General features: G+C 39.9%; 1 non-coding gene across 1 annotated transcript; it reads right to left on the reverse strand.

Moving 5' to 3' along the window:
* Positions 1–1290: 1290 nt before the first annotated feature.
* On the reverse strand, positions 1291–1397 carry LOC148044555 (U6 spliceosomal RNA). The gene has a single exon (XR_015697433.1). It is a non-coding gene; the product is annotated as a U6 spliceosomal RNA (small nuclear RNA).
* Between the last annotated feature and the right edge of the window lie 6355 nt (positions 1398–7752).

Consider the following 7752-nt stretch of genomic DNA (forward strand, 5'->3'; position numbering starts at 1 on the left):
GTATAAGATGCTCTGGAGTGTAAGACAAACCTTAGTTTTTTGGGAGGAAAACAGAAAAAAATATCTGCCTCTGCCTATCAGGTATTCATCTGGCTAGAGTCCTTAGCCTGGTCAGCTTCAGCACATTAGTTCACTGGTTGTGAGCATGCGCTCACAACCCTGCGCCCTGCTCAGAGTCGGAACCCTGTCCAGAGTCCTCCACATCCTCCAGAGCCGACTCATAGGGCCCCTTGCTGGTGGCAGCTCCAACGGCTCCTGCTGGGCCACCATACATACATACATACATACATACATACATACATACATACATACATACATACATACATAATGTAGAATATCATCATAATAGCTATTGTCTATCCACTGCAGCATTATGCATGTTTCCAACCTATATGGTCCTGAACTTTCTTTTGCCAGTTGGACTTGCAATATTTGCTGATGTCATTGATCCAACTTGTTTTAGGTCTCCTTTGTGGACTCTTTTTATCAAGTGGGATCCATTCTGCCTGCATCAGTTTTTCTTGCTGTGTGACCAGCCAATTTCCATTTCATTTTTTTTTACTCTCTTGCAGAACATAATGCAGAATAGAGGAAAGAGATACCTTAACTCCTTTTTTTTATTGAACTTTTTTGGGAAAAAAAGCTTTTACAAATATTTACCTCCCCTCCCCACCCTCCCCACCCAAACCCAACCCCCCCAACCTCCCCCCCCCCGACTTCCCAGAACAAATACAGGGTATAAATCTTTAACAAAGATGTTCTAAGATAAACGTAAAGAAAGTTAGTATCATCTTTCATTTGAACTTTAACTCCTCTTTTGTTAGGCTAACTCTAAACAGATTATATAATTCCTTGCTTCTTTAGTCAAATACTATCTGGAATTTCTTAGTCCCGTATTTATTTTGAATATAGTCAATCCATCTTCTCCACTCCAGTTTATATTTTTCATTTGAGTGGTCCTTGAGATATGCTGATATTTTAGCCATCTCTGCTAAGTTTGTTACTTTTAATGTCCATTCTTGAATAGTAGGCAAATCTTCCTTCTTCCAGTATTGCGCCACCAACAGTCTTGCTGCCGTTATTAAATACAAAATCAAGTTAGTCTCTATAACAGTACAATCAGTAGTTATACCTAACAGGAATAACTGAGGGGTAAACTTTATCCTTTTTAAAGAACATTTTGCATAATCCACCATATTTTTATCCAAAATGCTTTAACCTTTTTACAAGTCCACCATATATGGTAATATGTAGCATCAACACAATCACATCTCCAGCATTTAGGTTGTAAAAAATATGGAACGCTTCACGAATTTGCGTGTCATCCTTGTGCAGGGGCCATGCTAATCTTCTCTGTATCGTTCCAATTTTAGTATATGTGCTGCCGAAGCGAGCACACCTTAACTCCTTCTTGCAGTGGACCATTCTCCAATACTAGGGTCATACTTTTGTCACAGTGTAGAGGATAATACTATCATGGCTTCAAGAAAATGACCAGAATTGAATTTTCTGGCTACTCAATTCCCTTCCCTCCCAACACATATTTATTTATTTATATAATATAATTTATAGCACACATTTATATATAGATGTCATATAGATGGCAGGATACATTTTGTAGGATTCTTTAGCTGTTCTTTTTTTAAAAAAAATATCTCAGAGAATGTCAAAAGTCCTTCATTTTAAGCTATCGGCTGTTGGTTAAAATGACTGCAGAAAGACATAACATTTTTCTGCACTGGTTTGGATCTATTATGTAATGGTGCCTTTCTTCCACAAGGCCCCGTGGCTCTGGCGCTCTCTCAAAATCCCTGCCTGTTCCTCCATTGTCAGGAATGATTTAAAATAAAAAACACTTGCACTTTTGAACCATAAAGCAAAAATACAAAGCTAAAATCAAAAGAAGGAGGTAAATTACTTTTACTGCTCTGCAAAGAAACTTTCACTTGGCTATTTCCTGTTGTTCTGAAACTCTGAAAAATCAATACAGAAACATATCATACACTGAAGGCAGGTCATCTGTGCACTAGGTGTTTTCAACCATCAACTTTGAAGGGGGTGCATATGGTTCCAACCCGAATGTACTATTCTTTGCGCTAAGTGTCCTGTTGAAACTATATTTTTGCTCTGGATAACCATTTCAATGGTTATTACATTTTAGTGTTTCAAACTCCCATCTTCTATTATAGATTCACTGCTAGATCAATATGACAGAGGCAAGATAAAAGGCAGTTAGGTGTACATGCTTATTTGAGGCCAAAAAACTCAACCCAGAAAGGATATCTCTGACAGAAATGAAATACTGAAATGGTATGTGCTACTGATCTGTTATATATCACCACGTTCTTTCTTTTTTTCTTTTTTCGTTCCTCTTTTTTCAACCCAAGTTTGTACTAACTAAACCAATCACCAGTCTCAGTATCTTTCTTAATTTTGAGATTCTCCTGCTTGCTTTGCAAGTTTGGAATGAGCGTTTTCCTTGAGGAAAAGAAATTTTTTTTAAAAATACATTCTCTACTTCTGAGAGAAAACAGCAGAACATATTTGCTTTTAGGCCAGAGTCATAAAAAGGAATTCTGACATGCGACACATCCCAACCAGAGGTGAGTATGGGATGCTGTAAAAATGAAATGGTGATTTGAAGCCATAATGAAGTTTTTCACAAGCAGGTGAGCTAGCTGGAAGGAGAATCCAGTTCATAACTACTCTTTTTCTATTCTTCCTACTCAGAACAGGAACACAGGATTCCTGAAAGCAATCATGTTGATAGCTGCATAACAGTGGTGGGTTTCAATTTTTTTAGAACCTATTCTGTAAGTGTGGCCTTTATTGTGGGAGTGGCTTGGCAGTCATGTGACCGGGTGGGAGTGCCCAACTTGATGTCACTCACCAGGAGATGTCATGGATTGGGTAAAATGTGGTGAAACTCACTTAACAATGCTCTTGCTTGAAAATTTTGGGTTCAATTGTAGTTATAAGTCAAGGACTATCTCTGCCTTCCTCTGCATGGCAGCCTTGTCCTAGTAAACTCCATCTCCTTTCTTGCAATTTTCCTCTCTGTTAGAGGTACCAAAATAATCCATACAATGTAAGGTTTCCTGATGCAGCAGGGGGTTGGACTAGATGACCTCCCAGTAGACTTCTAGCCCTAAATTGCTGTGCTGTTTTTCTTTCTTTCTGCTAACAAACAAATCTGCCTGGGGCTCATTCCACATTCCTGCCAGATAGAGATAATGAGATAATGACCCTAGAGAAAGTTTGACTCCATTCACAAACAGAGAATCATCCAAACCCTTTTGGAAACACAAAGCCCATATTGCACAAACCCCAAAACTTCAAAAACATAAAACCATATAACATGTAATCGTATAACCAATTTGTTGTTGAACTTTTTTCAGTTTAAAGTTATAAGCATTAAGACTTATGGACTTCAACTCCCAGAATTCCACAGCCAGGCATGCTCAGTTCTGATTTAAAGTGACAGCATTTGTTTTTCTTCTTTGCGAAAGAAGTTTCCTTTTTTCTTTTTCTTCTCCCTTCCCCTCCTTCTTTCCTCTCTCAAACACACAGACACACAGACACACACATGCACAAGTTGGATTGGATTATCTCTCCTGTCCCCTTTCCTCTCTCTCTCTCTCTCTCTCTCTCTCTCTCTCTCTCTCTCTCTCTCACTCACTCACACACACACAGACACACACACACATGCTCACTCACAGAAAAGTTGGATTGGATATCTCTCCCAATGGCTTGAAAGTAGCTCCTCTGCTATCCCCCCCATTCTTCTGCTGCCTTCCCCAAACACCTCGCCCATTGCAAATGCAGCGTGCTATCCAGGTAGGAAACAATAAAGGAACACAATAAACCCTAACCACTCACCTCTTGCTGGCAGGCTGGGGTGAGAGGAGAGGCAGAGAAGCCGGAGGGAAGCCTATCCGAGCCTTCCAAAAGAACGGGGCTGGGAGAAAGTGTGTGTCTGGCTTCCTGCCTCCTCCTGTGGTCTCCTCAGTGCTCCATCATGCTCTCCCTCCCCAAGTGTAGTTTGATTGCAGGCGGAGCCACATTGCCTTTTCAAACCTGTAATCAGTGAAGCTGGGATGGATTTTTACATAGCTTTATCCAGCTGTGCATGCATGTGTGGGAGAAATGGATGGGAGCCTGGGAAGGAAGTCATTTCCCCTCCCCCAACAGCTGCAATCAAACTACACTTTGGGCGGAAGAGCACAAGGAAGCCAGAATCTTTCTCTCCAACCTTTGCCCAAAGCCCCACAATGCACCAAGAGGATGAAGTTTGAATTTCTCCTACCCCTCTGACCCACACATACCTTTTCCAGCTGCTTCAGAGAGGCCTTCAACGCTGCTCTTGCCTCAGGTCCTCTGAAGAAGCCCCGCCCTCGCTTCCTTCTCTTTGAGAAGCGCCTTGCAAATGGGGGCAGGGCAGGGGAGCGTACCAGTATGGGAGCTTGGCCATGCCACCATGGAACGTGTATGAAAAAGTATGGCAAATTTCTGGCACTGGTACGCCCGTAGTGGTGCGTACCGGCTGGAACCTACCTCTTCTGCATATATAATAACTGATCCATGGTTAAAATTGCTGCATTTCTGAAAGTCTATGGAGATTCTCAGTCATCCAGGTTATGGTTGTCCCAAAGGTGCTTTTTCAAGAGGCAACCGGATTTTCTTGTTTTTCTTTGAAGACATTTCACTTCTCATCCAAGAAGTTTCTTCAGCATGGACTAGATAGTGGGGAATGGAAGGATTTATATTCTTTGAAGACAGCTGGTCATTTGCATTCTTTTAAAGAGTCACTGAGGCCACTGGAAGGTTTATTTGTGTCCTCAGGGTCATCACCCGAGTAATACAAATGAATGTGGAGCCTTCTTGGAAACGTGAAAGGACTGTGTGTAGATTGGAGATATTTATAAAATTAAAAACTAGACTTGGATAAGACCATGGTTTTATATGATGTGATCTCCCTCTTTACCTGCATTCCAACAACTGAAGCTGTCATGGTAGTGAAGAAACGACCACTACGAGAAAACACCTTAGATGACAGAACCAACCTCAGCCCAGACCATATAGGTGCCATGCTGGACCTTTGCCTAGCTACCACCTATTTTAGATACAATGAAGGTTTCTACAGATAAAAACATGGCTGTGTCATGGTTTTACCTGTGTCCTCCATTGTGGCCAACTTCTACATCAAAGAAGTAGAAACCAAAGCCCTAACTTCCTTCACAGGAATTTCACCCACTCATGGTATAGATATGTGTGCAATACTTGGGTCAAATCAAAACACAGGAATTGGAAGTGTTCACCAAATTTATCAACTCTGTGGACAGATACATCAAATTAACACCATCATGTTTAACATTTTCCATGTTAAGGAAAATAATCTAGCCTTCCTGGACTGTGCAGTACATATTAAGGAAAACATAAGCCTTAACATTGAAGTTCACAGAACCCCCTCCCCACCAGATCAATATTTGGCCTGCCTACCAGTAAAACTAAAACACATCCAAGAAGCCCTCAGAATGTGTGGCTATCCCAAGTGGGCCTTCACCAAATATCAAAAAACACCCAGCAGAAGCTCCTCCATAACAGACAAAGAAGAGAATAATAATTGAAACAAAATTGTCATTCCAAACATTGCAGGAATATCTGAAAAGCTCAGGAGGATTTTCAGTCAACACAACATACACATTAGGACAGAAGCTTGTCCACCCCAAAGATAAAGCACCCAGACACAAGCTGAGCAACATGGTATATATAGTACAATGCAGTGAGACAAGTACAAATATGTACATTGGGGAAACAAAACAACCACTTCATAAACACATGGCACAATATAGTTGAAAAACCCATCAGAACAAGATTCAGCAGTCCATCTGCATTTAAAAAACAAGGTCTATTCTTCTGAAGACAGCAAAGCCCACATTTTGAACAGAGAGGCCCACTGGTTTGAAAGAAGAATCAAAGAGGACCTCTATGTCAAAATTGAACAGCCCTCTCTCTCAACAGAGGGGGAGGGATACAACATCTACCTCCAGTCTATAACACACTCCTTTCAACAGTTTCAAGAAAGCTCCACACCGAATTGCACTACTCAGGTGATCCTCAAGACACAGATAAACCTCCAAGTAGCGTTAATGACTTTCTTAAAGAATGTAAATGGCCAGCTGTCTACATGGAATTTAAATCCTTCCATTTCCCCCATCCAGTCAGAGCTGAAGAAGCTTCTTGAATGAGAAGCAAAACACCTTCAAAGAAAAAAACAGGAAAGTCCAGTTGCCTCTTGAAAAAGTGCAGTTCCAAAACTATTATAAGACTATAAAAAAACTATAAAGTGGATAAGAAGAATACCTAATTGAGCAAACGATGGGTTTAGGGAATTTAATCTGATTGTAATTCAAAATGAAATCCTATAAGAATCATATTCTCATTGTATTGTATTCCTGTATTCTTTTCTTAATCCTTTGTTTCTGTCTCTTGATAAAACTAGTTCTGGGCATGATAAAGTATAGATTTAAACTTTTTGCTCTAGCTAGAGATCAAACTAATAGAGTTCATGGAGTTGTGCCCTCGCCCTTGCCCTTTCTGCCCTTACATTCTTGCTGGTTCTCTACAATGGTAATTGTTACTCTTTTTTCTGTTTTATTCCTTCATCTATAAAACTGCGAGTGTAGTAACTATCCTCAGAGAATCGTGGCAAAATCTTAAAAGGTTACTATGGAAACCACGATACACATTCAAAGTCCTGTGGCAATCATAAATAACAACAGTTATGACTAATGTGCTTTAGTCCAACTTAATTCCACGAAAGAGATTTAAACATATACTTCATTATTTTGTCAATACTGATGGGTTTTGCAGGTGGTAATGCTCACACCTGAGAGCTCAGATCTGAAATTAAATTCAACAGGAGGACATTTACAGAATGAATATTCTTCTTTCTTTAAGCAGGAACTTAAGATTCTTGAAAAAAGGATGCTGGGACCTTTAGAAGTCCCCTCTAAACAATGTGGGTTGCGTAGGGGAAATCTTTCCACTGAGACTCTATTTTAGACTGCAATTCTGTATAGATTTAGCTGTGAGTGAATCTGTTGCAATGAACCCAATGGCTTTTATTTTTCAGTACACATGAGAAAATTATAGGAATTTTCTCTTTGTTGATTTAAGATCTCCATCTTCCCCAGCATGTCCTCACACCTATTCCACCTTGTTCTGAAGAGCCTTCTTTCCATCTGTTCACTGATAACATTTTCCGGGCTGCAGTGAATGAAAATAATGGGAGTGCAAAGTGTTTTTGAATTCAAAGCATTTAAAGTTTGAAATGCCCTGTTTGGATTCTAAACAGAGGCTTTGTATTGGAAAAGCAAGTTACCCTGACTGTGCCAGAAGGTTTTTTTTTATTATTTTTTTAGTTTAAGTTAGCTCTGTTCGGCATTTGAGGCAAACTGTGGGTTCTTTTGAGCTCAGAAAGCTTCTGGACTGTTAGACAGCCCACTCAAAAAAGACCTTTTGAATAGTTTTGTACACCCTAAAGGAAATCCTTTTTCCTTGAACTTCCATACATAAACTTAACTCAAGGTCCATGCTGATTTTCCCCCCTGCTTCCTTGCTACCATTCCTTTGTTTCTGCTCAGAACTGTAGAAATGTAGACTGTAACCTACATGTTTGAATTGATTATATCAAACAAATGACTGTAATCATTGCATTTTTGAATTAATACCTTTATGTGCATTATTTGT

This window comes from Thamnophis sirtalis, unplaced genomic scaffold (genome assembly GCF_051295495.1).
Source record: "Thamnophis sirtalis isolate CommonGarterSnake01/CBP01778 unplaced genomic scaffold, rThaSir2_p1.2 scaffold_7, whole genome shotgun sequence".
In the NCBI taxonomy this organism is placed as follows: Eukaryota; Metazoa; Chordata; class Lepidosauria; order Squamata; family Natricidae; genus Thamnophis; species Thamnophis sirtalis.